General features: G+C 42.5%; 3 non-coding genes across 3 annotated transcripts; all 3 read left to right on the forward strand.

Moving 5' to 3' along the window:
* The first annotated feature begins 94 nt into the window (after positions 1 to 94).
* On the forward strand, positions 95 to 207 carry LOC140287380 (U5 spliceosomal RNA). The gene has a single exon (XR_011911562.1). It is a non-coding gene; the product is annotated as a U5 spliceosomal RNA (small nuclear RNA).
* An 11528-nt stretch (positions 208 to 11735) lies between these two features.
* Positions 11736 to 11918, forward strand: LOC140287374 (U2 spliceosomal RNA). The gene has a single exon (XR_011911556.1). It is a non-coding gene; the product is annotated as a U2 spliceosomal RNA (small nuclear RNA).
* Positions 11919 to 12339: 421 nt separating this feature from the next.
* LOC140287382 (U5 spliceosomal RNA) lies at positions 12340 to 12452 on the forward strand. The gene has a single exon (XR_011911563.1). It is a non-coding gene; the product is annotated as a U5 spliceosomal RNA (small nuclear RNA).
* Positions 12453 to 14713: the final 2261 nt, after the last annotated feature.

The following is a 14713-nucleotide window of genomic DNA, read 5'->3' on the forward strand; positions in this document are numbered from 1 at the left end:
GGGGGAGCAAGCGTCTCAACCAAGCAAAGCTCACCATGGGGAAGGTGGCTATGCCAACTAGCCTGATGCCCTGCTCCCGCAGTGATGGATAATCGTACTCTGGTTTCTCTTCATAACGTACAAGTCTTTCGCCTTTTACTAAACACTTCCGTGGAGAGCAGCACTAATGAGTTGTTTCTAATTTTGGCAGGCTTTACCTTTGCGGGTGAAGCCCTTTCTGTCTGTGAAAAAGAAATCTTGTTACTGTGCAGAGTGACTTCTCTGAGTAGAGTTGCCTTACTTGTTGCGACTGTGCCGATGTTGCTTGAATGGTGCTCGCTGGAGCGTGCGGGAGTGCAAAGTTATGCCATTTAAGGGCTGAAGAGTGCTCAGTGCAGCGGGTGGGCGGAGGTGCAAAGTGACACTCTGGCCACCTATGGCCATAAAAAGAACACCGCTACAAGTGCGCATTGTGCCAGGAAGGGCCCTCGGACGTGAACCAGTGAACAGTTATTGCTTCTCTGCCTTCTGCTATTGCTTGGACCTTTTTTTCGTGTGACTCCGGCTCCTTCGTCCGAGTGAGCACAGAGGCGATGCTTCTTTGTGGCTGCGTCCTTGGCCTGCAGCCTCTTGGGCTGTTGCTACTGCCATCTGGATCACAGCCACGGGGGGAATCTGCTTGTGCCTTCTTACCAGCAAGTTTCTTGAGGTCCATATGGCGTCTTTGATGGCGGCCAGGGTGAGCCACCTTTTGACAAATTCCTCTTTCCTGAGGTTCTGATTTTGACTCACCCCATAAAGCACCAGTTGTGCTGACAGGACCTCTCTTGCTGGTAAGTACGGGAAATTTAAGGAGTCGGCTGTTGCCCACAAGTCCACAGCAGCACTGCACTCCCAGAAGAAATGCCTCACCGTCTCAGGCGCGCCACAACCTGGACCGGGGCAGGTGGCCGTCGCCGACATACCCCTGGAGTGCATGACCTGACTGGGAGAATCTTGTGAGCCACCATCCATGACAAATCCCAAAGTCTGTTCAGAAGAGCTGAAAGGTTCACACTGCGCCAAACTGTTGAGGGCTCGCCAAGAGTGAGCCCAAGCACTGGACTCACTGGGGCCTGCTCCTGCACAACAGAGAGCAAAGATCGATGGCACGTTAAAACTTGTACATCTTCTTGTTCTAAATTAAAATGGTTTAAAAATGTCTTTATAAAAGCATAACTTTTTGTTAGATTAAAAGACACAGGTACTTTCAGGTCTGATGGTAAAAGTCGTAATCTTCTCATGTAGGCCCCCATCCATAATCTTGCCATTGCAGCTGCCGCTGGGTTTTTGGATGGGTTAATTGCACACTTTAATTGGACAGAGGTAAAGAGACTTCCTAAAAACAAATACAGATCTGGTACTGCTTTCCCTCCTTTCACTTTTGGCTTCTTCAGTACTTCCCTCCTCAACCTTTCCCATTTGGAGTTCCATAAAAAATAAAAGATGGATCGTTCCAGGTCTAAAATAATTTCTTTTTAGAATAAGTAAATGAATAAAGTTTTGTCTAGCAGGTCAAATATGTGCAAAATACAATCAACAGGGCAATCTAAGACCAAAACGAAGATAATTCCCTAAGCCAGTGTATCTTTTTCAACATATTTGTTTGGATTTCATTATTTCATTATTGTGTAGATTTCATTGAACTAAATTAATGTTAAGGGAAACGATTCTGCTCAGTGACAACAGAGGTTTTTACCAAATGGACTGAAATATTTCCATGTGCACAAGCCGATGCACTCTCAGTAGCAAAAGCACGGGTAAAATAAATCATTTCTAGATTTGAAATTCCTGAAAAGATCTTCAGTGATAATTTGACACACTGTGTAAACAACGTCATCTCACTGATGGCAAAGAACTTAAAATAGACCTTAGAAACGACTGTGCATATCATCCACAATCAGCAGGTTTCGTGGAGAGACACAATGGAATAATTAAGTCAAGACTGAAAAAAATCATGGAAGAAATGGGAAATATTGGGTTTACTGTTTACCATCCTAAAAATGCATCCTCCAACTAGCACAAGATGAACTCCATTTGAGAAAAGGTATGGAAGACCATTTGTACTCCCACAGTCAAAACACAGTCATCAACTGACATGATGAAGAAAAAAATAAAAAGAGAAGAAACCTTAGCAGTATACAAATATTAACAAGTAGAGAGATCTCTTCTGTTTAGTCTGTTCCAGGTGAACCGGTGAAGGAATCTCTGAAGACAGTAAAACCCGGGGACTGGATCATCATCAAAGTGATAAAGAAAAAGAACTGGTCCAGCCCAATGGGGGGAAGGTCCATTTCAGGTACTACTTACATCACTCACAGCAGCTGAAGGACTTCTTGGATTCACTTATCACATTGTACCACGACCTTCAGAAGTAGGGAAAGATTATTTACCCACCACTGTTTTCTGAGGCAAAAGTCTGACTACAAAGGGGAATTCTCTCAACAGGAGGGGGTTCATCTCAACCTCAGTGAAGAAAACAACGGCTAACATGAGAACATAGGGTGTGACTAAAATAACCATACAGAGTACCACCACTGTCCCCTTGACATAGAAAGTGCCACACTAGTAATAACATTTATTTAAACTTGGAGATAAATGGAGAAAATAATCTCATATACAATAGCTGAGACAAAAAAAAAAAAAAAAACTTTTGAAGACACGATTAAAACAACATTTAGAACATACAATAAGCTTAAAAGGAGTGACAAAGCTGCGACTGCGAAGGCATAGAAGTCTAATTAAAAACAGGAGCAGTAGGACAGACTTTTCTGAAATCTGAGTAAGCTCTGGGAATCAAATTTAGATAATGATCAGACTTGGCCTTTCTTATTTCTGCTGTACCTTTATTTCTAAGCTTCCTAAAAGCAAGGCAATGACCCGGGTCATATGCCCAGCTAGCATCCAAGGTTTATTCATTTTTTAAGTAAAGAAGACAGTTCTGACGAAAGCCAGGGACTAGACCTGTTCTAAGTTCTATACTTTTTAAAAGGGGCGTGTTTATCAACTATGGAATTAGAAGATTTACAAAAATGGTCAAGTGCTAGATCTTCATCTGGGATTTTAACAGTGTCATGAGTATAACTATTCAACAGATCAGTTAAAAAAAAATCCTTCTCATGGAGATGTTTCAGGATCTGGATACCAAGCGTGGACCTAATGTTTTCATTTTTGTAATTCTGATACAGGCTATTGAGCAGTGATAACTAACACCAAGTTCAGATACTGCGGATTTTCTACCTTTGATTTGTTAAGATTGAGCCAATCAGGGACAACCTTGAAGGATCTCTTAAGATTGGTTTTGTAGGATCAGTAATTACCTGAGAAAGGTTGATATTGGTACACACCTTTTTTAAATGATCAGAGGCAGAGTTCAACTTGTTTAAATTAAAATTGCCACACAGAGATTGGGTTTAGGCCACATGCACACAGAATGACATCAACAAATATAAGAAATATTAAACATTTACACATAGATTTTTGAATACATGTAGAGGAATGATACTTTGAAATGTGCTCATTGCGGAGTTATGATGAGTTGAGTAATGAACTATTCTGGGAAAGAGGTTCTATTCCCAGCATCATGATGGACACTCCTGATATAGAAGGTTTCGCTAACGCATTGGAATTGTTGTACTATTTTCATATGCATGTGCAATGAAGAATTGCTTGCTGCTGATAAATGCAAAGAAGAACAGCTTACACATAGATGCTCACATATAGGCTGCTGAATGCAATGAAGACCTGCTTATCCAGTAAAGTTCAATGTCAATGTGTAATATTCAATTAGGATTTGCAAAACAGTGAAGTTAAACAATGAATGGGTCCATAGTCGGTATGACAAGACTAAAGGAATATTTACCTGGGTGTACGTTCAAACAGAGATGAGAAAATTGCGATAAATAATTGTTTGTTTGTTTGTTAGTATGTATATGAATGTTATGTGTATAAACTGTGTTGAGTTGTAGTTACTCAGTGGTGTCTCAGTGAAACAACCGACGGGGGAAGCCTTGCGGTGACAACAAAAGCAGTGTTTTACTGATCAGTCAAGTTGCTCCAGTGTACTCCATACAAACTGGTTGGTTACTGAAGGGATAGAAAATGGGGAATACTTGTTTTAAAGCAAACAAGGAATTAGATGGGAAAAATACATGTTTTAACGGGACCCAGACAATATTAAATACTCAGACAGATGGGAGAAGAAGTGTAGTTTTGTAGGAAATCACAAAATTATTACATAAAATTAGTGAAATTAATTGAAGAATGCCTTTCTGAAGAGCTGTTTACCACAGATGAGCAGCTTTGCAACCAAGCACATTGTAGATCGCTTTACTGCCAAAATGATCTAATTTAATGGATTGGTTTAGACATGCATAACAGCATTTTAAGAACAAAGAGAGAAACAAAAAGGGACAACGCTTCATGTTGGAAGGTGATGTATAAATAACTGTGTATATGATGAAGGAGAGACCATTTGAGCACCACAGCCATTTCGCAGCACAGGGACAGCAGTCCAAGTTAAAGGATCTCCCACGTGGTATCACCTGTCACACTGTGTCAAGGCATCAAAAGAAGAAAAAATCACCAAACTCAAGGACAAAGAGACGAAGACTCCGGTGAACGAAGAGAGAGGACTGACAAACCAGAAATACAAAAGGATGCTCGATATCAAGATCCAAAAGAAGAGGCTAACAATGCCACGAACACTTACGATGCTGGGAATGATGCCAGCAATGAACAGAGAAGAAGATTCAGTGTCATCAATCTGCAACACGTGCCTCTAATGAGGGGGTGAATATAGAATCCTCAACGATTACAACGTCTCTGGGAACTGTGACAACAACAAGGTTTAAACCATTTTGATATATATTGTAACCTATTGGCAAAGGACTAGTGCTGAAAATGAGGTAAATCTAATCCACCACTGTCCTTGGTCTTCTGTAGGGTTTTTAAACTAAGGGTTTGTTTTTCCACAGAAATTTGGAGATGCATGAATCTAGTGACTTAAACCAAGTAGCAGATGGTTTTATGGGGATCATTGAGAACAAATAGTTAACTTTTGGTAGTATCATCATTTTAATGGTTGTAACTCTCCCCATAAGTGATATAGGTAAGGACTTCCAACGAGAGAGCTCGTCCTCTATTCTCTTTAATAATTGCACATAATTTAGCTTTGTTAGCTCTGAGAGCCTGGAGGAAATGTTTATGCCTAAATATCTAATATTTCCTGACTGTAAAGTGATCGCAGGTATATTCTGGACCCTACAGTTAATGGGCAGAACTGTGGTCTTAGACCAGTTGATAGAGTAGTCACAAAGTGCAGAGAATTTATTTATGAGTGTGATCGTGTGAGTGAGAGACATCTGTGAGTTCTGAAGGAAAAGTAATACATCATCAGCATAAAGACTTATTTTATGCTCAATATTTTGGGGTTGGATGCCTTTAATATTTCTATCTTGTCTGATAGCAGCTGCTAAAGGTTTGATTAAAATAGCAAAAAGTGAGGGAGAAAGTTGGTAACCCTGTCTTGTACCTCTCTGCAGACTGAAGCTTGGAGAAGTTTGATCATTTGTCCTGACACTTGCATTTGGGGAGCTATATAATATCCTTATCCAGTTGATGAAGTGTGACACAAACCCGAATTTGTTTAATGTTGCGAATAAAAATTTCCAATTCACTCCATCAAATGCTTTTTCTGCATCTAGAGAGTCGATTATGGTTTCCAAGTTGTTGATGGTAGAATAGTCTATGAGAAAAAGCGGGTGAGAAAAGGTGCGAATGTCCAACCATACATTATCAAAAGCAGGAGTTGATGTGTTCGGCTACAAGAAGGTTTGAATGCCCGACCATAGTTTGTAAAAAGCGGGTAAGAAAAGGTTCAAATGCCCGAACATACACCATCAAAAGAGGGAGCGGAGGTGTTCCGCTGTAAAAAGGTGTGAATGTCTGACCGTAGATGGTAAAAAGCGGGTAAGAAAAGGTTAAAATATCCGACTGTACACAATCAATAGCGGGAGCGGAGTTTTTCGGCTAAAAGAAGGTGTGAAAGTCCGACCATGGTTTGTAAAAAGCGGGTAAGAAAAGGTTTGAATGCCCGAATATACACCATCAAAAGCGGAAGCGGAGGTGTTCAGCTGCAAGAAGGTGTGAACGTCCGACCAAAGTTTGTAAAACGCAGTTAAGAAAAGGTTCGATTATCCAACCAAACATAATCAAAAGCGGGAGCAAAGGTGTTCGACTGCAAGTAGGTGTGAATGTCAGATCATAATTTGCAAAAAGCTGATGGGAAAGGGTGTGAATGACCGACAATAACTGCTGAAAAATGTGTTAGAAAAGGTAAGAATGCCGGACCATTCATCATCAAAAGCGGGAGAAGAGGTGTTCGGCTGCAAGAAGCTGTGAATGTCCAGCCAAAATTACTCACAAACGGGTAAGAAAAGGTAGTATTGCCAGACCATAAATGATCAAAACAGGGAGCGGAGTTGTTCGGCTACTAAAAGGTGTGAAAGTCCGACCATGGTTTCTAAAAAGCGGGTAAGACAAGGTGTGAATGCCCGACAATGTATGATCAAAAGAGGGAGCGGAGGTGTTCAGCAGCAAGAAGGTCTGAATGTCCATCGATAATTGCTAGAAAACATGAAAGAAAATTTTCGAATATCAAACCGCGCATGATCATAAGCAGGAGAGGAGGTGTTCAGCTGCAAGAAGGTGTGAATGTCCACCCATAATTACTGAAAAATGGGTAAGACAAGGTGCCAATGCCCGAACATACACGATCAAAAGAGGGAGCGGAGGTGTTCCGCTGTAATAAGGTGTGAATGTCCAACCATAGTTGGTAAAAAGCGGGTAAGAAAAGGTTAAAATACCCGACTGTACACAATCAAAAGAGGGAGCGGAGTTGTTCAGCAAAGAGAAGGTGTGAAAGTCCGACCATGGTTTCTAAAAAGCGGGTAAGAAAAGGTTCGTATGCCCGAATATAAACCATCAAAAGAGGGAGTGGAGGTGTTCAGCTGCAAGAAGGTCTGAATGTCCATCAATAATTGCTGGAGAACATGAAAGAAAATTTTCGAAAATCAAACCGCACATGATCATAAGTTGGAGAGGAGGTGTTCAGCTGCAAGAAGGTGTGAATGTCCACCCATAATTTCTGAAAAATGGGTAAAAAAAAAGTGCGAATGCCCAACCATACATCATCAAAAGCAGGAGTGGATGTGTTCGGCTACAAGAAGGTGTGAACGTCCAACCAAAGTTTGTAAAAAGCAGTTAAGAAAAGGTGCGAATATCCAACCAAACATAATCAAAAGCGGGAGCAGAGCTGTTCAACTGCAAGTAGGTGTGAATGTCAGATCATAATTTGCAAAAAGCTGATGAGAAAGGGTGAGAATGCCCGACTATACACCATCAAATGCGGGAGCGGAGTTGTTCGGCTGTGAGTAGGTGTGAATCTCCGACCATAATTGCTGAAAAATGTGTTAGAAAAGGTAAGAATGCCGGTCCACACATCATCAAAAGCGAGAGAGGTGGTGTTCGGCTGCAAGTAGGTGTGAATGTCCGACTAAAGTTCAAATATATTAACAAAAGCGGGAGGAGAGGTCTTCGGATGAGAGTGGTTGAGAATTTCCAACCATAATCTATAAAATGGGGGGCGGGGGAAAGTGTGATAGAACACTAAAAGGTGGAGCGGAAGTGTTCGGCTGCTAGAAGGTGTGAATGTCCGACTATATTTGGTGAAAAGCAGGTGAAGCAAGGTCTGAATGCCCAACCTTACGTCATCAAAAGCGAGATCAGAGGTGTTAGGCTGCAAGAAGGCCATAGTTTTGCCATAAGCAGGTAAGGTGCGAATGACCGACTAAATATAAACAAAAGTGGGGGCGGAGGACTTCGGATGCAAGTGGGTGTGAATATCTCACCATACAAGTATGGTGGAGAGGAAGCTGTGAATGGCCGACCATAGTTTGCGAAAAGCGGGTGAGAAAAGATGCAAATGTCCAACCATACATGATCAAAACAGGTAGCGGAGGTGTTTTGTTGCGACAAGGTGTGAATGTCCACCCATAATTAATGAAAAGCGGGCAACAAGTAGGTTCGAATGCCCAACCATACATCATCAAAAGCAGGAGTGGATGTGTTCGGCTACAAGAAGGTTTGAATGTCCGAGCATAGTTCGTAAAAAGCGGGTAAGAAAAGATTCGAATGCCCGAACGTACACCATCAAAAGAGGGAGCGGAGGTGTTCCGCTGTAAGAGGGTGTGAATGTCCGACCATAGTTGGTAAAAAGCGGGTAAGAAAATGTTAAAATATCCGACTGTACACAATCAAAAGAGGCAGCGGAGTTGTTCAGCTAAGAGAAGGTGTGAATGTCCGACCATGGTTTGTAAAAAACGGGTAAGAAAAGGTTCGAATGCCCGAACATACACCATCAAAAGAGGGAGCGGAGGTGTTCCGCTGTAAGACGGTGTGAATGTCCGACCAGAGTTGGTAAAAAGCTGGTAAGAAAAGGTTAAAATACCCGACTGTACACAATCAATAAAAGGGGGGGAATTGTTCGGCTGCAAGAAGGTGTGAAAGTCCGACCATGGTTTGTAAAAAGCGGGTAAGAAAACGTTTGAATGCCCGAATATATACCATCAAAAGCGAAAGCGAAGGTGTTCGGCTGCAAGAAGGTGTGAACGTCCGACCAAAGTTTCTAAAAAGCAGTTAAGAAAGGGTTCGAATATCCAACCAAACATAATCAACAGCGGGAGCAGAGCTGTTCGACTGCAAGTAGGTGTGAATGTCCAGCCATAATTACTCATAAACGGGTAAGAAAAGGTAGTATTGCCAGACCATACATGATCAAAACAGGGAGCGGAGGTGGTTCAGCTACAAGAAGGTGTGAATGTCCAACTAAAGTTCAAATATATTAACAAAAGCGGGAGGAGAGGTCTTCGGATGAGTGGTTGAGAATTTCCAACCATAATCTATGAAATGCGGTGAAAAAAAAGGTGTGATAGAACACTAAAAGGTGGAGCGGAAATGTTCGGCTGCAAGAAGGTGTGAATGTCCGACTATATCTAGTGAAAAGCAGGTGAAGCAAGGTCTGAATGCCCAACCTTACATCATCAAAAGCGAGATCAGAGGTGTTTGGCTGCAAGAAGGTCATAGTTTGCCATAAGCGGGTAAGGTGCGAATGACCGACTAAATATAAACAAAAGTGGGGCCGGAGGTCTTCGGATTTAAGTGGGTGTGAATATCCCACCATACAAGTATGGTGGAGAGGAAGCTGTGAATGGCCGACCATAGTTTGTAAAAAGCGGATGAGAAAAGGTGCAAATGTCCAACCATACATGATCAAAACAGGGAGCGGAGGTGTTTGGCTGCGACAAGGTGTGAATGTCCACCCATAATTAATGAAAAGCGGGCAACAAGTAGGTTCGAATGCCCAACCATACATCATCAAAAGCAGGAGTGGATGTGTTCGGCTACAAGAAGGTTTGAATGTCCAAGCATAGTTTGTAAAAAACGGGTAAGAAAAGGTTTGAATGCCCGAACATACACCATCAAAAGAGGGAGCGGAGTTGTTCCGCTGTACGAAGGTGTGAATGTCCGACCATAGTTGGTAAAAAGCGGGTAAGAAAAGGTTAAAATACCCGACTGTACACAATCAATAGAAGGGGGGGAATTGTTCGGCTACAAGAAGGTGTGAAAGTCCGACCATGGTTTGTAAAAAGCGGGTAAGAAAACGTTTGAATGCCCGAATATATACCATCAAAAGCGGAAGCGGAGGTGTTCGGTTGCAAGAAGGTGTGAACGTCCGACCAAAGTTTGTAAAAAGCAGTTAAGAAAAGGTTCAAATATCCAACCAAACATAATCAAAAGCGGGAGCAGTGGGATATTCACACCCACTTTTTTTCACCGCATTTCATAGATTATGGTTGGAAATTCTCAACCACTCTCATCCGTAGACCTCTCCTCCCGCTTTTGTTATTATATTTGAACTTTAGTTGGACATTCACACCTCCTTGCAGCTGAACCACCTCCGCTTCCCTGTTTTGATCATGTATGGTCTGGCAATACTACCTTTTCTCACCCGTTTGTGAGTAATTATGGCTGGACATTCACACCTACTTGCAGCCGAACACCACCTCTCTCACTTTTGATGATGGGTGGACCGGCATTCTTACCTTTTTTAACACATTTTTCAACAATTATGGTCGGAGATTCACACCTTCTCACAGCCGAACAACTCCGCTCCCGCATTTGATGGTGTATAGTCAGGAATTCTCACCTTTTCTCATCAGCTTTTTGCAATTTATGATCTGACATTCACACCTACTTGCAGTCGAACAGCTCTGCTCCCGCTTTTGATTATGTTTGGTTGGATATTCGAACCTTCTTACAGCGGAACACCTCCGCTCCCTCTTTTGATGGTGTATGTTCGGGCATTGGCACCTTTTCTTACCCGCTTTTTACAAACTATGCTCGGACATTCAAACCTTCTTGCAGCTGAACACCTCCACTCCTGCTTATGATCATGTGCGGTTTGATTTTCGAAAAATTTCTTTAATTTTCTCTAGCAATTATTGATGGACATTCAGACCTTCTTGCAGCTGAACACCTCCACTCCCTCTTTTGATCATACATTGTCGGGCATTCGCACCTTATCTTACCCGCTTTTTACAAACTTTAGTCGAACATTCACACCTTTTTGCAGCTGAACCACCGCCGCTCCCTGTTTTGATCATGTATGGTCTGGCAATACTACCTTTTCTTACCCATTTGTGAGTAATTATGGCTGGACATTCCCACCTACTTGCAGCCGAACACCACCTCTCCCGCTTTTGATGATGTATGGACCGGCATTCTTACCTTTTATAATACATTTTTCAGCAATTATGGTCGGAGAATCACACCTACTCACAGCCGAACAACTCCGCTCCCGCATTTGATGATGTATAGTCAGGAATTCTCACCATACCTTTTCTCATCAGCTTTTTGCAAATTATGATCTGACATTCACACCTACTTACAGTCGAACAGCTCTGCTCCCGCTTATGATTATGTTTGGATGGATATTCAAACCTTTTCTTAACTGCTTTTTTAGAAACTTTGTTCGGGCGCTCACACCTTCTTGCAGCCGAACACCTCCGCTTCCGCATTTCATGGTGTATAGTCGGGCATTCTCACCCTTTCTCATCAGCTTTTTACAAATTATGGTCGGACATTCACACCTGCTTGCAGCCGAATACTTCCGCTCCACCTTTTAGTGATGTATGGTTGGCATTTGCACCTTTTCTTACCTTCTTTTTATACTGATTGCTGAAGATTAAGTTGTTCTTTCTCAAACTACAAATTTTTTTTAATTGTTCAAACTCGATTTGAAGTGGATAAATAAGGAGGACAAACGGTTTTAAGTCAGGCTGATAGAAGGAATTAATTTTATAGCAAAATCTGTATTTCGTCATATGTTGAGAGATGCTTATTGCTGAAGAAGTTTTTTCTCATTCTACAAAGTACAACGTTGTATCAGTTAAGTCTGGCCTGGGTAAAACACTGATGGTTATTTCTGACATGCAATCATGAGGCTTTCCATCTGTGGGGTAGGTAGCAGTGTGGATGGATTAAGTGTAGCACATCTCTCGACAACAAGGTGTGGCTGTGAAAGAAGAACAGTTATGTAGGAGAGATGTCTGGTAAAGATATTTTGTTAAGTAACCATATCACAGCCACTGTATGAGGTACCTTAAGTGTTAATGGGTGAAATAACACCATAAAGACTCAGTTTAATATCTGATATGTCCTCTATACGAGGACTACATATTAAATGGATTTTTAGCAATAGGAGTTGAAAAAGGAGGTTGCTCCGTTCACTCCAAGCATCGACCCGGTACTGCAGTGCCACTGGGAACGGTGCGCTCTTCTCTGCTCTTGTGCAAAAGCAAACAGCGGTGCAGGATGGAAGTTTCAGGGAGCCCAAGATGAAACTTTCTTTTAATCTGCTGAGAAAAGAGAGTGAATGCGAAGTGGACTTTAACACGACTCTGGGAGCGAGCCGATTGCGGGCTAACCGGGAGAATTGCTTGAAAGAAACTCTACACCGAATGAGCGGTCAGAACAAAGCCTCAATACGGTGTTCCCGTGGTGTTTGTGGCTGCCTTGTCTTTTGCACAGAGTAAAAGACAAGGCAGCCATCGAATAGGGCCCGATTGTTCCTACTTGGTCAGCCGAGGAGCAAGGGGGGGGGGGGGGGGGGGGCAAGCGTCTCAACCAAGCAAAGCTCACCATGGGGAACGTGGCTATGCCAACTAGCCTGATGCCCTGCTCCCGCAGTGATGGATAATCGTACTCTGGTTTCTCTTCATAACGTACAAGTCTTTCGCCTTTTACTAAACACTTCCGTGGAGAGCAGCACTAATGAGTTGTTTCTAATTTTGGCAGGCTTTACCTTTGCGGGTGAAGCCCTTTCTGTCTGTGAAAAAGAAATCTTGTTACTGTGCAGAGTGACTTCTCTGAGTAGAGTTGCCTTACTTGTTGCGACTGTGCCGATGTTGCTTGAATGGTGCTCGCTGGAGCGTGCGGGAGTGCAAAGTTATGCCATTTAAGGGCTGAAGAGTGCTCAGTGCAGCGGGTGGGCAGAGGTGCAAAGTGACACTCTGGCCACCTATGGCCATAAAAAGAACACCGCTACAAGTGCGCATTGTGCCAGGAAGGGTCCTCGGACGTGAACCAGTGGACAGTTATTGCTTCTCTGCCTTCTGCTATTGCTTGGACCTTTTTTTCGTGTGACTCCGGCTCCTTCGTCCGAGTGAGCACAGAGGCGATGCTTCTTTGTGGCTGCGTCCTTGGCCTGCAGCCTCTTGGGCTGTTGCTACTGCCATCTGGATCACAGCCACGGGGGGAATCTGCTTGTGCCTTCTTACCAGCAAGTTTCTTGAGGTCCATATGGCGTCTTTGATGGCGGCCAAGGTGAGCCACCTTTTGACAAATTCCTCTTTCCTGAGGTTCTGATTTTGACTCACCCCATAAAGCACCAGTTGTGCTGACAGGACCTCTCTTGCTGGTAAGTACGGGAAATTTAAGGAGTCGGCGCGCCACAACCTGGACGGGGGCAGGTGGCCGTCGCCGACATACCCCTGGAGTGCATGACCTGACTGGGAGAATCTCGTGAGCCACCATCCATGACAAATCCCAAAGTCTGTTCAGAAGAGCTGAAAGGTTCACACTGCGCCAAACTGTTGAGGGCTCGCCAAGAGTGAGCCCACGCACTGGACTCACTGGGGCCTGCTCCTGCACAACAGAGAGCAAAGATCGATGGCACGTTAAAACTTGTACATCTTCTTGTTCTAAATTAAAATGGTTTAAAAATGTCTTTATAAAAGCATAACTTTTTGTTAGATTAAAAGACACAGGTACTTTCAGGTCTGATGGTAAAAGTCGTAATCTTCTCATGTAGGCCCCCATCCATAATCTTGCCATTGCAGCTGCCGCTGGGTTTTTGGATGGGTTAATTGCACACTTTAATTGGACAGAGGTAAAGAGACTTCCTAAAAACAAATACAGATCTGGTACTGCTTTCCCTCCCTTCACTTTTGGCTTCTTCAGTACTTCCCTCCTCAACCTTTCCCATTTGGAGTTCCATAAAAAATAAAAGATGGATCGTTCCAGGTCTAAAATAATTTCTTTTTAGAATAGGTAAATGAATAAAGTTTTGTCTAGCAGGTCAAATATGTGCAAAATACAATCAACAGGGCAATCTAAGACCAAAACGAAGATAATTCCCTAAGCCAGTGTATCTTTTTCAACATATTTGTTTGGATTTCATTATTTCATTATTGTGTAGATTTCATTGAACTAAATTAATGTTAAGGGAAACGATTCTGCTCAGTGACAACAGAGGTTTTTACCAAATGGACTGAAATATTTCCATGTGCACAAGCCGATGCACTCTCAGTAGCAAAAGCACGGGTAAAATAAATCATTTCTAGATTTGAAATTCCTGAAAAGATCTTCAGTGATAATTTGACACACTGTGTAAACAACGTCATCTCACTGATGGCAAAGAACTTAAAATAGACCTTAGAAACGACTGTGCATATCATCCACAATCAGCAGGTTTCGTGGAGAGACACAATGGAATAATTAAGTCAAGACTGAAAAAAATCATGGAAGAAATGGGAAATATTGGGTTTACTGTTTACCATCCTAAAAATGCATCCTCCAACTAGCACAAGATGAACTCCATTTGAGAAAAGGTATGGAAGACCATTTGTACTCCCACAGTCAAAACACAGTCATCAACTGACATGATGAAGAAAAAAAGAAAAAGAGAAGAAACCTTAGCAGTATACAAATATTAACAAGTAGAGAGATCTCTTCTGTTTAGTCTGTTCCAGGTGAACCGGTGAAGGAATCTCTGAAGACAGTAAAACCCGGGGACTGGATCATCATCAAAGTGATAAAGAAAAAGAACTGGTCCAGCCCAATGGGGGGAAGGTCCATTTCAGGTACTACTTACATCACCCACAGCAGCTGAAGGACTTCTTGGATTCACTTATCACATTGTACCACGACCTTCAGAAGTAGGGAAAGATTATTTACCCACCACTGTTTTCTGAGGCAAAAGTCTGACTACAAAGGGGAATTCTCTCAACAGGAGGGGGTTCATCTCAACCTCAGTGAAGAAAACAACGGCTAACATGAGAACATAGGGTGTGAC

Source organism: Leuresthes tenuis, unplaced genomic scaffold (genome assembly GCF_036924035.1).
Source record: "Leuresthes tenuis unplaced genomic scaffold, fLeuTen1.0.hap1 SCAF_129, whole genome shotgun sequence".
NCBI classification, from domain to species: Eukaryota; Metazoa; Chordata; class Actinopteri; order Atheriniformes; family Atherinopsidae; genus Leuresthes; species Leuresthes tenuis.